We start from the raw sequence: 14,682 nt of genomic DNA on the forward strand, positions 1-14,682 counted from the left end.
CCCTATCACTTAGCTACAATATAGCAGTTCAGCAACTGCAAGCAGTTAATCCCATAAATTATCTGGAAGTACGCATTAGGAGTGATTTAAAATGGAATGATCATATAATGTTGATCGTCGGTAAAGCAGATGCCAGACTGAGATTCATTGGAAGAATCCTAAGAAATGCAATTCGAAAACAAAGGAAGTAGGTTACAGTACGCTTGTTCGCCCACTGCTTGAATGCTGCTCAGCAGTGTGGGATCCGTACCAGATAGGGTTGATAGAAGAGATAGAGAAGATCCAACGGAGAGCAGCGCGCTTCGTTACAGGGTCATTTAGTAATCGCGAAAGCGTTAGGGGGATGATAGATAAACTCCAGTGGAAGACTCTGAAGGTGAGACGCTCAGTAGCTCGGTACGGGCTTTTGTTGAAGTTTCGAGAACATACCTTCGCCAAGGACTCATGCAGTATATTGCTCCCTCCTACACATATCTCTAGAAGAGACCATGAGGATAAAATCAGAGAGATTAGAGCCTACACAGAGGCATACCGACAATCCTTCTTTCCACGAACAATACGGGACTGGAATAGAAGGGCGAACCGATAGAGGTACTCAGGGTACCCTCCGCCACACACCGTCAGGCGGCTTGCGGAGTATGGATGTAGCTGTAGATGTACGATCTGTTCCTGCACTTGAAGGAACACCTGGTCCGTGAGCATCTTCAAGACGATCAAGACGATGACGAAGTCAATGCAGTGGTTAACAAGTCAGGTGGCAGACTTCTGTGGGGAAGGTATTCAAAAACTGGTACAAAGTTATGACAAGTGTCACAATATTGACGGAAATTATGTAGAAAAGTAAAAATAAATTGATATATCTTAGCACGTCTTTTTCTAATTTCAAAACGGTACTTACTTAAAAAACACGCCTCGTAATTTCTTTCAGTGTTATTCGCTAACAAGTAGTAACATACCCTGCAAATACTCTGTACACGAAGTATCGTTACATACAAGGGGAACCAAATATCTTCGTGGCGCTCGAATTGCAGGTATTTGATAAAAGACATTGTCCATAAGCCTTTGTCTTGGATTAAATTCTATATCTCACTGAAGTTTCTTGTGAAAGTAACGTACAAAGACCCTGTTTGTGTTTCTGCTGTTAATGGGCGAGAGGAAATCGTAAGTCGTAGCGTGACACTTTTTAAGCTAAGTGCTTCGAACAAGCTAAGACTGTGAAAAAACAGGTCTTAGGAAGAGGCCCAACAGGTGGTGAGCGCTGTTACGTAACAGTTTCAGGTCGATGCTTGCTCTCGCCTCCTCCCCCCTCCCCTCCCTCCTCCCATCAACATCTTGGCCATCCCCCACCATTCCAGTATCATCCACATCATTCTGCAAGCCGAGACCTGCATACGTTATCGAAACTGTGCTAACGGACTCGTCATTATGCTTAAATTTTAGGCTATACGTTGTTACTTACATATTTTTCATATACGTCATTCACAGTATTGTCAGTTCGAATACTTGAAACACAGATACTCGTTACTTTCTATTGCAAAGTAGAAGTTAGCTTTCACCGGCACATCCGGTTCTTCGTCTGCCCAGGATACGATATTTTGCCCGCGAGTCTTCCTCTGCAGCTCATGAGATACGAAGGCATGTAACACAGTGACGGGCGCGATATTTACTTCCCCTTGTATGTCTCCTGCTAGTTTGGATTTGTCACTGCTTTTTCACTGCTTGCCGTATCTGTCTTGAACAAGGTGTTGTTGGTTTGTGCTTTCGCCAGAAATAATCTGAAGACTGTCGCTGTGTAGAGGGGGTTTTGGTAGCGCGTCCGTTTTTCACAAATCTTCCGGTATGGTGCTTTCATCAGACGTAGATTCGTCGTCGCATTTGTTTTCTGCGAAATCAGAATACATAGTTTGTTTCTGCAGTCACCAACGGTTGCTGCCATCTCCATAACCTCTTCCACTTCCATAGGCGCGTTCCGGTGTTCCTTACGGCGTACGTTATCAGTGACGCCGCTACCACCCTTATCGTTTGACTTACTTGTATTATCACATTTTTTGCTCTCCGCTCAGTTCTTTTGCTGTTCGCAGATGGATTCTATAACGCCCTAATTTACATTTCTCTCACTGCCAGGCGCTGTACCCATAGTGGGTTCATTCTGCCGTGATAGAAGATTTGCATATGCCATTCCTTCATGTGGACTTTTCTCAGCGTGCAGTTGTACAAGGTGTCTATGGTCTCAGTTTCCCCGCCGGTGTTCAATGGAGTTGCATACGGAGTATGTGCCGGGCTGGTTTTCATACACAACATACGCGTATGAGCGCATACAATCACAAGGAGGGTAAGTGCTTTTGTAGTTATACTTTAGCTATTCTGTTGCCATTGGGCTTGCCATGCAAAAGGTTTTCTGACCACACTTCTTCTCTAATACTGTAAACTGTCCTATATAAACTATGCATTTCTCTGATCCTATCGAAGGGCACTTCGAACGCCAAATTACAGACTCTCACAGATCGCAAACCAAGACCTTCACAACGTTACTGATACTGTGCTTATAGAACCAGTATTATGTTTAAATTTTACGGTACCACTGGTGGTCCAAATTATTCGTCGCTATTTATACATTTTGCTTATACACTATTTACATTATTTTCAGTCGGAATACCTAACACTTCCACATCAAGCAACTTCATTCAGATCATTATCATCCATCTCCGAATTGCATGAGAGGTAGGGCTTTCGGTGTCCCATTCAAAACGAAATTTCAAGATTTCCCATGATGACATGATGCTCACAGGTCAGTTGACGTTGCCCTGCCGGACAAAAGATATTTCACAGTAAACAAGTGTTCCGCTGCACTCAGACGGGGATGCCGTGACGTTGGGATCACGGATTTGTTTCGAACTTTGCACACCATTAGTCGGCCATTAAAACAACATAAATGGCAAGTGGCAAAGGTGCACTACTCTGGCAATTCCGAGAAACTCGCAAGAGAAGTTGTACGCGTCAATTGTGTGTCTTATGTATCTGTGCGTAGATGCCGCACCTTAGAGTTCACGGTGGTGACGTAATTAGTGTTCGAGCTGCGTAAGACAAACGTGTATGAGCCGACGGTTTAACATTTCCTCAAAACTTCGTTTTTGTAGTACAAATGTAAATTATGTGATGTTCGAAATATTTGGACCTACACTATTCGTTCTTGCTACATTAACGTCTCACCGCTGCCCAGGTTAACTGCCAAATGGGGACTGCCTCTGTGTCTGCGAAGCGTCGAAGATCAAAGTAGTCCCAGATTGCATGCAAATCACGACAGGCATACATTTTCAGGAAAACTCTATGCGTTGCTTCATTTACTTATCGATAGTTACACGTATGTTTGTTCTAATAATTAAATTTAATTAAAAATAGTAAGTAATCAGATAACACGAAATTCTCTAAAACCTCAGGCAAATACACGTGGCTTTGTTAAATTTATTACCTCTCGAATGTCATATAAATTAAATAATATGACCAGTGATAAAAAATAAAGATTAAAAATTAAGTTTGAGAGGAAGTCGAACCGTCGCCTCATACATGTTCGTCTAACGAAGCCTTTTTTTCCTCGGTATTGTTCGTTGCGTTTGGTCGGGTCGGACGATACATGATATGCATTCAAGTTGATCCTTGATTCCTTTACTCAGTTTTTTATTACACAAGACAATCAGCCCTCTGTCCGCCCCCCTCGGTAGCTGAGTGGTCCGGGCGATAGACTGTCAGTCCTAAAGCCGTCGGCACACGGACCGTGCATCCGAACGTTGAACGTTGAGCGAGCCGTGTTTCTGACGTCATAGCGTGGAACAGCACATTCGGGAGTCGTTCCGAACGTGCAGAGCAGTATCCGGCATGTCAGATATTCTGAGCGTGCGTCTGAGCGTTGACCAATGAGATGGCACAATGCCACGTACGTCACACGCACGCCGTCTCTCTTCAGTACAGAGTTGTGAGGCGCCATATTGGCATTCATTTCAAGCCTATATGTATATACGCCGTTTCTGAGCACCAGCAAATTGAGAATCACTGGAAAACCCGTTGTTAACTGTGTTATTCGTTCCAATAAAATAATGAGAAACATCACATTCGGGGCAAAAGAATTATTGTAACTTGCGTATTATGAGAGTATGCTATTTGAAGGCAGCGATACACTGAAGATCCACCCAAAACGGATTGTTCTTGGTACAGTTTGCTATAATTAAATTTCAATTAATAACATATCTACGATTAAGGTTTTCATCAAGGAGTAATATACTTGGCTTAGCGTAATGGGTAAAATCACTGTCTTATAGGGAGTTGAAACTTCCTGGCAGATTAAAACTGTGTGCCCGACCGAGACTCGAACTCGGGACCTTTGCCTTACGTAGGCAAGTGCTCTACCATCCGAGCTACCGAAGCACGACTCACGCCCGGTACTCACAGCTTTACTTCTGCAAGAATCTCGTCTCCTACCTTCCAAACTTTACAGAAGTTCTTCTGCGAACATTGCAGAACTAGCACTCCTGAAAGAAAGGACATAGCGGAGACATGGCTTAGCCACAGCCTGGGGGATGTTTCCAGAATGAGATTTTCACTCTGCAGCGGAGTGTGCGCTGATATGAAACATCCTGGCAGAGTTGTTCGTCGGGGCAGTAGTTCGCGTCTTGAGACATCGAAATATTCTTTCCTAACATTCACGTTTGTATTAGGTTCTGATACTTTATTATTAGTTTAATATAATAATATAATATTTGAAGTTATGTAAATGCAGGTTCATTTTTTTGCGGAGTGAGTGTTCGATTGGCTTAATCTACTAGACGCTTCGTAATTCACATATTGCAAAGATTCTGCTACTGGGTAGGAACAGTGATCAAGTAAGACTGACCTTGGGGATTTACTAAAATGTGAGAATGAGGAAATAATAAACATTATTTATTATTCTTATGCAGAGAAGTATTCCAAATTTGTACCGCACCGTTTGTAATGGAAGTTTCATAAGCCTGTGTCCTTATGGACTGGACAAGGTACTTTCCTTTTCGTGGACGAAGGAGGAAATGTGCGCTTTAATAGAGCTAACGTGGGAATTTTACGCGGGCCCGTTGAGTAAACAGTGTGATTAACGAACTAGAAACATCTCTCAACTGCCGCTGAAGTGCGTTGCGATCGCATATACCACGTTGGGGCCAACGTACCGTATGTACAAGTCGCATCGTTCCTGAGCGTTCAGCAGCACGTTGAACTTGGCACGCTCAACGTTAACGTTCGACAGCACGGTCCGTGTGCCGACGTTTTAAGGGCCCGGGATCGATTCCCGGCTGGGTCGGAGATTTTCTCCGCTCAGGGACTGGGTGTCCTAATCATTATCATCATCATCATCATTATCATCCCCATCGACGCGCAAGCCGCCGAAGTGGAACTTTGAAGACTCGGTCGTACGAGCGTGGAGTCCAGAGTAGCATTACGAAGTAGAAGTTCGAACCAGAGAACCACTTACCACACTTACCAACCCGAATACGAATGCCATTGCCTCTCTCAGCTTTGGTAGCCTTCCTTCAGACCTCATAAAGGTACACCACACAATCTTTTCTAGTAAACCCCAGAAAGGGAGTAAGTGCTCTTCCAGTCGGGGATTTGGAAATCTATTCCCTAGCTCCCACCATAAAGTAGCGACGAAACCGCCAATGAGACCCGTATATAAGTAAATGGGAAATGAGTGTCGCCCCCTTCCCAGTTACAGACTTGTTTGCTTGCCGGAAATTCTGGGAACTTTGTTGGACTTCGCACAGTACTCCCATGGGAGTGGTACAAGTTGGAAATTTGCAGCTGCACAAGTGGCTACTTCTTTTGCTAGAAGAAACATGTCTGGTGACAGACAGCAGGCTAACGGTAAGTGGGCAGCTGAGGACTCCACCCAGAGATTACTAACAAGCAGACTTCTCACCCCTTCCACCGGTGGTTCTGTCTTCCTTCCCACCGCTCTTTTTCTGCGGAGACGGAGCCAGGAGGATAATCCCTGAAAGACTCGTCTGACAGTGCGATCTGCTAGCGTAGAAGCTGCCTTCTGAGTGATCGACAGCTCTTACAAAGCTTGTGAAATCTCCTCATGATTTCACCTAAGCAAAAATGAGTTCCCCTGGTCAAGACCAGATGCAGTTAATGGGAAAAAACTACTACCTGAATGAAATGTTAGGTTAGGTACGGAAAAGTGGGTACCACACGTTGCTACCAGCTATCCCCAGCCACTCATATAATCAGCGCGCTGTACCGGTGAGAAGCTGACAACTAAAATCTGAATCAGAAACTAAGCGAATCAATAGATTCTCGTATGCAAATAGGACAAAATGTGAAGTCAAAGGCCTGAAACAGGCCGCCGCCTCACAGTTTTAATCAACCAGAAAAGGGTAAACAATAAATTCGCTGTAAGCCCTGTCACTTCTAATGATGTTCTGGACTTTAAAGACTGGTGGTCAGAATTATACAAGATCACCTGCCTCTCAATAGCCACTCTAGGAGCAAAAGGTTAAGAGAAAATGATGTTTCGTCCAGCACAGTCTAGTGAATTCGCTTACTCAAAAGAAAAAACCTGATTGTTTTGTGCTAATATTTTCATTGGCACTGAAGCACGTACTTTCTCCGTGAAAATCTATCACTTGATGACTAATATTGTCCATACAAAAGATATACAGTGGGAAAAATTCCAATGATACGAGAAAATTCCTGGACATTCTAAAGGTGAAGAAGTACTCTTCGCCAGAACACAGTTCCTTCTATGAAGATATGCCGCATTGCTCATCTTGTGACAAGGAATGTACTAATAAGTTTGACGAGATGTATCCAGTATTATATCCTTAACTTTGGCGGTTCACTTTGGAACACCTAGTATAATACTGAAATAACTTTTATTAGGGTCTAGTAATGGTTACTCAGAGCAAGTAGAAGGAGGAGAAGAAGATTAGTTTTTAACGCCCCGACACAACGATGTCATTAGACACGGAGGGCAAGCTTGGATTAGGGAAGGATGGAAAAGGAAAGCGGCAGCAGGAACCATCCCGGAATTTGCCTTGAGTGATCTAGGGAAATCACGGCCAATCTATGACAGTATGGCCGGACGCCGGTTTGAACCCTCGTCTTCTGGAATGCGAGTCCAGTGCGCTCACCGCATGCAAGTCGGTCTTGTTTCTGTAAAGTTAAGCTATTTCACGTTACAGTGCTGTTCCGACTAGTCGACTCCTGCCCGAAAAGGGAGTACGACGAACGATCTATGCTCATGGAATATGTGACCAGCATGCTGCCAACCATATAAAAATTAAATTACTGTTAGGTTAATGCTACATATATTATTTAATTACTGAAATAGAAAATTTATTACCTTTAACTATCTCAAAAGTGACAGTCCTTGACTTACCCCTTTACTGCAATAACCGGTTCAATTAATGAAGTGGATTTCGTAAAAATTTCTGGGGAACATTTCTGCAGCACTGGGAAGCCAAATCATATCGCGCCACAAGTTACCGGCACAGCAAAAGGTCCAGTGAATGGAGTGACCTAGCGTAGGTAACCTTGTGGCAGCTTTCTGTTATTGCGCAAGTGACCTCTGTAACTACAAACAACACAGCAATGACTCGGCACTCAGCTGCTGATACGACGGAAACAGGATGCACACATATAATTGTGAGGAAAGGCAGGAGGAAGGGGATATCGCCATCTTTAGTACCTGCAGATGTTAATAACGCATCTACCTTTTTAAGGACACTGCACATTCGAGCCAACATAATCGCACCCCGTCCAAATACGTAATAATAGTGTCTTAAAGCAAAACTGATTATTGTTTTTATTATCTATCTAAGTAACAGACATAGACGATAATTGTAATGCAGACACTGCCTTTCAACTGTTAATCACCAAGTAATCAGCACTGTAGCATTTAGTATACATACTTGCTGGTACTTGCATCAGCACAGGCTACTGTCCGCAAAGACGTTATTACTGCTGTTGTATGGATGTATCCGCAGATGTTCACATAAGCGCAGACAGCTTTAGAGTTAAACAATGTGAATTGTGAATTGTTTGTTGTTTACAGCATTTGCTTATGAAGTTAATTGTGAATTATATGTAGAGGGACAGTATTTGAAAAGGATTTAGTGTTACACTGCATTTGTGTGTGTGTGTGTGTGTGTGTGTGTGTGTGTGTGTGTTGCACCCTCTACACCTTTCGTGCTGCGTATACGAAGTACCGGTATGTGCTTGCTCTGGGAGCGGTCATGTATGAGCAGGGCGTGCCCGGACACAAAATGTTTGCTGGGGACAGCTTCGACTATTGTTTCACACTTCCGTTATACTTTTTTAGAAGGCTTTCCGCTCCGTATTCCGTGCTCATTTTAAAAAGCTCGCAGGTCTAAGGAATACATTAACAGCATTTCCAGAAATTCACAGCCTAGGAATTAATACAGGCCGCTTGTAAACGTATCACAAAGTACTTACAATCGTTAAAGATGGAGAACTTGCTCGGAATGGGAAGTATAAAGCAGAAAATCGGCCATGTCCATTTAAAACAAGCCTTAATAGAGTTCTACCCCAGCAGACTCAAATACGGATGGGAATATGAAGCTAGTATTACCCAAATAACAGTCCATCGGTACAGGCCCCGCCAGTCCTGGGATACCACACCCTGATCTACTTTTCAATTTTTTTAACCCATAGCGGACTTTTTCCTACGGCATATCGGGGAAGTTTACCTACTTTTTCCTGGAACATTCTACTTTTTTTTATCCATGACCTACTTTTCTGTGGAACTGACCAAAATCTACATCTACATGATTACTCTGCAATTCACATTTAAGTGCTTGGCAGGGGGTTCATCGAACTACAATCATACTATCTCTCTACCATTCCACTCCCGAACAGCGCGCGGGAAAAACGAACACTTAAACCTTTCTGTTCGAGCTCTGGTTTCTCTTATTTTATTTTGATGATCATTCCTACCTATGTAAGCTGGGCTCAACAAAATATTTTCGCATTTGGAAGAGAAAGTTGGTGACTGAAATTTCGTAAATAGATCTCGCCGCGACGAAAAACGTCTTTGCTTTAATGACTTCCATCTCAACACGCGTATCATATCTGCCACACTCTCTCCCCTATTACGTGATAACACAAAACGAGCGGCCCTTTTTTGCACCCTTTCGATGTCCTCCGTCAATCCCACCTGGTAAGGATCCCACACCGCGCAGCAATATTCTAACAGAGGACGAACGAGTGTAGTGTAAGCTGTCTCTTTAGTGGACTTGTTGCATCTTATAAGTGTCCTGCCAATAAACGCAACCTTTGATTCGCCTTCCCTACAATATTATCTGTGTGGTCTTTCCAACTGAAGTTGTTCGTAATTTTAACAAAAAATTGGTTCAAATGGCTCTGAGCACTATGCGACTTAACATCTGTGGTCATCAGTCGCCTAGAACGTAGAACTAATTAAACCTAACTAACCTAAGGACATCACACACAACCATGCCCGAGGCAGGATTCGAACCCGCGACCGTAGCAGTCACGCGGTTCCGGACTGAGCGCCTAGAACCGTGAGACCACCGCGGCCGGCTAATTTTAACACCCAGCCTTGAGAATCGTACTATTTATCGAGTAATCGAATTCTAACGGATTTCTTTTGGAACTCATGTGGATCACCTCACACTTTTCGTTATTTAGCGTCAACTGCCACTTGCCACACCATACAGCAATCTTTTCTAAACAGCTTTGCAACTAATACTAGTCTTCGGATGACCTTACTAGACTGTAAATTACAGCATCACCTGCAAACAGCCTAAGAGAACTGCTCAAATTGTCACCTAGGTCATTTATATAGATCAGGAACAGCAGAGGTCCCAGGATGCTTCCCTGAGCAACATCTGATATCACTTCAGTTTTACTCGATGATTTGCCGTCTATTACTACGAATTGCGGCATTGCTGACAGGAAAACACGAATCCAGTCGCACAACTGAGACGATACCCCACAGGCCCGCAGCTTGATTAGAAGTCGCTTATGAGGAACGGTGTCAAAAGCTTTCCGGAAATCTACAAATACAGAATCAATTTGAGATCCCCCGTCGATAGCGGCCATTACTTCGTGCGAATAAAGAGCTAGCTGCGTTGCACAAGAACGATGTTTTCTGAAATCATGCTGAGGCACCGCCTTATCGTAGTACTGTCCGTGTGGGCGGGAGAGTTTGTGTGCTCCAAGGAAGCTGAGAACTATATCGGCGGTAGCGTAGCTACTGGCAGGTCCAACCTAGCCGGGCAGGTCTCAGCAGAGGAGCCAGACAAAGTGTGCCTAACAATGACCCGTCTTATATACTATATATCCTATTCCCTACCCTCTCCTCAGTTACCATTTTTTTCTTTCTCTTATTACCTTAACACACCATTGCCTTGTGGTTGGTCTCCGGAGGGATGAAGGCTAAGGGATAAAACCCTGAAAGAAAATCTGGAGTGGGGCTCCAAAGGCGGTTGGAAGGCGTACTACGTCCCCTTTTGGCAGCTCCTGCAACCGAAGTGATATCAGACGTATTGGCTTGCCTTTCCTCTGGATATTATCATTTAGGTCGAGAGGGAGACCGTGATGATTGGGCAACTCACGTGTCTTCATATTTATTGCTCAGACTTGTAGCATCCAGGAGAGGACACTTCAGCGACGTCCAAGGACTTCGGCACAACACGGGAAGAGGCAGTCACCGGTTATAAGCTCTGTCTGATTGGCGTCAGACTCGAGTGCCAGGGGCCACTTCCGACGGTGGGAGAGATCATTGCATCTCACTGGGCAGCTACCGCCCGCCTCAAGCTGGGCAGCCCACAGCCAATAAGGCGCTGTCCCGCCACTATCCGCCTGCTTCACGGGGTGTGTGAAGATTAGAAGTAATCTTCGACAAGCGTGTTGATATAGTACACCAACCATCAACAAAAATGAAATAATAAAGAAATCACTATTTCGTATTGCCACCTGGAATGTTAGGACCATGTGTCCAAGGTACATTGACGATGCCCAAGAGGTTGATTTCAGCCGTAAGACTGCCGTAATTGACAGAGAGCTCCATCGTTTGAAAGTAGACATCGCGGGACTGCAGGAGACGCGGCTTCCAGACGCGGGCTCTATCAGGGAGGATAATTACACATTCTTCTGGCAGGGGAAGTCTCAAGGCGAGCCAAGACTTCATGGCGTAGGATTTGCTGTTAAAAACGCCCTCCTGGACTGTACTGTGCCACCATCCGGTGGAACAGAGCGAATTATTGATTTGAAAACATGCTCAAGTGGCACTGTCAACATCCTAAATGTGTACGCTCCTACTTTATCATCCAGCATGGAAGAGAAGGATCTGTTGTATGACTTACTCAGTGACAGAATAGCCAAAGTACCTAGCACCGAGACAGTGTATATTCTAGGGGACTTTAATGCTAGAGTTGGATCAGATAACGACATACGGCCGAATTGCCTGGGACTTCATGGGATGGGAAAAAATGAATGAAAATGGCCAGAGACTGCTTGAAGTTTGCTGCTTTTGTGGACTCTGTATCACAAACACACATTTCCAGCTTAAGGATCAGCACAAGGTGTCTTGGAGACACCCGCGCTCTCATCACTGGCATCAACTTGACTTAGTCATAGCTAGGCGTACTGGTCTCAAAATGTGATACTGACACGAAGTTATCATAGTGCTGATTGCAACACAGAACACGCCCTGGTGGCGTGCACATTGAGGCTCACTCCTAAGAAATGTCACCACGCTAAACCGAGAGGTCATCCCCGTATCAACACAGATCATGTTCATGACACACAAAGAAAGCAGGATTTTGCCAGTAATTTTGAAAGTGCTTTCTCAGGAAACGTGCAAGCAGAAAGGAATGTTGATAAGAAATGGGCAAAACTCTCGGGTGCAATCTAAAACTCAGCAGTATTGGCCTATGGAATAAAAGGAAAAAGAAATAAGGACTGGTACGAGCAAAGTTTGGAAGAAATGGAACCAGTCACTGAGGCTAAATGGAAAGCCATTCTTGCTTACAAAACAGACCCAAATGAAAGAACTCGAGATGACCCACGAAAAGCAAAGAACAGGGCACAGCAAACATCCAGGAGACGTTCAAATAACTACTGGCTGAATTTATGTGCAGGTATACAGAAAGTGGCCGATTCTGGGAATGCTAAAGCAATGTACGATGGTATTAAGAAAGCAATTGGACCAAGTGTCAGAAAAACAGCTCCTCTGAAGCCCAAGACGGGTGAAATCATTACTGATGAAGACAAACAAATGGAACGCTGGGTTGAACACTACCTCGAGTTGTTTGCAGCCGAGAATGAAGTTAGCAAGGATGCATGTGACGCCATCAAACAAATGCCAGATGCAATGCCTACTATGGAAGAACTTAGTAGAGAAATAGATTCTCTTGCTAACGGAAAGGCCTCAGGTGAAGATGGGATCCCTGCAGAGGTTATTAAGCATAACAAGTCTGTTCTTCTCAAACATTTATATTCACTTATCACAACTAGCTGGGAAGAAGGTTATGTCCCGATGAGTATGCGGAATTCGAGGATAGTTACTCTATATAAACAGGAAGGGAACAGAAGTGATTGTAACAATTACCGAGGCATTTCATTACTAAGTGTAGCTAGGAAAGCTTATGCAAGAGTCATCCTAATGCGATTACAGATCTTAGCTTCCAGAAACTCAGTGTGGCTTCAGGCCCGGCCGATCAACCGTGGATATGATCTTCTCCTTAAGACAGCTACAAGAGAAATGTCGTCAGCAGCAGAGGCCACTACATATTGCTGTCATTGACCTTGTTAAAGCGTTTGATTTAGTGAGCAGAAATGGGCTTTTCAAACTGTTGCAGAAGATTGGATGCCCACCTAAACTACTACAGAGAATTGTCTCTTTCCATGAGAAAACACAAGCAACAATTTGCTTCAACGGTAAAACATCAGAAGCATTTCCTGTTGCTAGCGGTGTGAAACAGGGGTGTGTGTTAGCTCCTACATTATTTGGGATTTTCTTTTCCCTTCTGCTCAGATTTGGCGAGGGAGTGTATCTACATACGAGGTCTGATGGAAATCTTTTCAACATTTCTCGCCTCAAGGCCAAGACCAAAGTAAATACAGTTGTTACCCGTGAGTTGTTATATGTGGACGATGTAGCTCTAGTAGCGAACACAGAACATGAGCTGCAGTATATAATCAACAAATTATCAAATGCCTGTGAAAGATAGTTGATGACTTTACCTACTTGGGATCCACAATATGTAGCAACTTGTCCATGGACACTGACCTTACTAACAGAATCGCAAAGGCATCATCTGTCATGGCTAGATTGAAAAACAGAGTATGGAACAACGGACTGCTTACCACAAAAACTAAATTAAAAGTCTACAGCGCTTGTGTTATAAGCGCCCTTCTATAGGCATGAATCTCGACTCAACAGCTTCCATCTCCGCTGTCTCCGGAAGATCCTTCAGATCTCTTGGAGAGATAGAGTACCCAACACCGAAGTCTTTCATCGTGCAAGCACAACCAGCATCTTTGCACTCCTGAGTCATCGACATCTAAGATGGTTGGGACATGTCAGGCGCATGGATCCTGAACGGATACCGAAACAGCTGCTGTACGGCGAACTTCAGGAAGGTGTGAGGCCAGTGGAACGACCGCATCTTAGTTTTAAGGACGTCTCCAAGAGAGAACTGACCAAGACCAGAATCAATCCAAGTCGCTGGGAAAGCACTGCAGATGACCGTGTCAAGTGGCGAGTAACTGTGCGCAATGGCGTCAAGCTCTCAGAGGACGAACGCACACAGGAACAAATCAGGAAGAGGACAAAGCGAAGAGACAGAGCGGCTTCTGTTCGAAGCCCCTCAAATTTCACATGTCCAAACTGCAGTAGGGACTGCCACTCTCGAGTGGTACTTTTTAGCCACAGCAGACGCTGTGGACTCTGAACCAAGCATGCTACACCATCATCCCTCAAGGATGGACGGATGCCATTATCAGGTACAGACCTATCGGTGAGCGAGCTATTGTATCAGCGTAATCTGAAAGGAACCTAATCGGCATACAATCTGGACCTGAAGACTTGCCTGTATCAAGCGATTTGAGTTGCTTCGCAACCCCTAAGATATCTACTTCTAAGAAACTCTTGCTAGCAGCTGTTCGTGTTTCAAATTCTGGAATATTCCATTCGTCTTCCCTGGTATAGGAATTTCAGAAAACTGCATTCAATAACTCCGCTTTAGCGGAACAGTCGTCGATAACAGTGCCATCGGCACTGCGCAGCGAAGGTATTGCCTGCGTCTTGCCGCTTGTGTACTTTACATACGACCAGAATTTCTTCGGATTTTCTACCAAATTTCAAGACAATGTTTCGTTGTGTAACCTATTAAAGGCATCTCGCATTGAAGTCCGTGCCAGATTTCGCGCATCTGTAAATTTTAGCCAATCTTCGGGAATTCGCGTTCTTCTGTACTTCGCATGCTTTTTCCGTAGCCTCTGCAACAGCGTTCGCACCTGTTTTGTGTACCATGGGGGCACAGTTCCATCTCTTACCAGTTTATAAGGTATGAATCTCTCAATTGCTGTTGCTACTATATCTTTGAATTTGAGCCACATCTCGTCTACATTTGTATAGTCAGTTCGGAAGGAATGGAGATTGTCTCT

Source organism: Schistocerca gregaria, chromosome 1 (assembly GCF_023897955.1).
Source record: "Schistocerca gregaria isolate iqSchGreg1 chromosome 1, iqSchGreg1.2, whole genome shotgun sequence".
Classification (NCBI taxonomy): domain Eukaryota; kingdom Metazoa; phylum Arthropoda; class Insecta; order Orthoptera; family Acrididae; genus Schistocerca; species Schistocerca gregaria.